This window comes from Marmota monax, unplaced genomic scaffold (genome assembly GCF_021218885.2).
Source record: "Marmota monax isolate L192 unplaced genomic scaffold, Marmota_monax_Labrador192_F-V1.1 WCK01_AAM20220418_F8-fsc00280, whole genome shotgun sequence".
Classification (NCBI taxonomy): domain Eukaryota; kingdom Metazoa; phylum Chordata; class Mammalia; order Rodentia; family Sciuridae; genus Marmota; species Marmota monax.
Window position 1 is genome coordinate 812,951 of NW_026692080.1, and position 724 is coordinate 813,674.

The 724-nt window shown below is 44.8% G+C and overlaps 1 non-coding gene across 1 annotated transcript; it reads right to left on the reverse strand.

The window, feature by feature from the left end:
- Positions 1–362: 362 nt before the first annotated feature.
- Trnaa-agc (transfer RNA alanine (anticodon AGC)) lies at positions 363–434 on the reverse strand. Its single transcript has one exon. It is a non-coding gene; the product is annotated as a tRNA-Ala (tRNA).
- Between the last annotated feature and the right edge of the window lie 290 nt (positions 435–724).

Below are 724 nucleotides of genomic sequence, written 5' to 3' on the forward strand. Positions count from 1 at the left end.
TGTCCACTCACAGGTCAACTGGGACAGGGAGAGGGAGGGAACTGAAGAAATTTTCCCCAAAGCCTTTTCCCCCTCTTTCCACCTTTTTCTGACAGTAAAGGGAAACGAGTCTTCCATGGCTGGCATCCTTGTGGTTTTGCTTTCAGGAAATACTGAGTTAGCAGTTTCTTTTATTTCAGTAAAGGGTTTTATTATGCAAAAGCAGATTAGGAGACCCAAAGACCGTCAAGGTCCATTGAAATGGGTATCAGTTTACCATTGTTGTGAGTAGGAAAAGTACAAGGTTAGAGAAAAAGTTGAAACAAAGTCATCATTCTTTAAGTGTAGGCGTCAGGGGGAAACGTGAAAGAAAACACCAAGAGTGGAAGTGCTGGGGATTGAACCCAGGACCTCGTGCATGCTAAGCACGCGCTCTACCACTGAGCTACACCCCCATGCACGGCAGCTGAGCTACACCCCCAATATCCAATAGTTGCACGATTTCATATTATTGATTTACACTCTTGTCTAAAGATGCCACTTTAAGTCCTGGTAAAGTAAAGACTCCTTGATTTCTGTTTCCAAAACCCCTGAATTGGACCTGTTCTGAAAGCTGTCCTAGAAGGAGAAACGCTGGCCTCCTACAGTCTTGCCCTTACAAAGACTGCTTTTAGCTGTCGTTGTGTAAGTTCCAGTCCCCTTAAGGGGACTGCCTAGGAAGATGCCAAAAGGACAAAAAGTACAG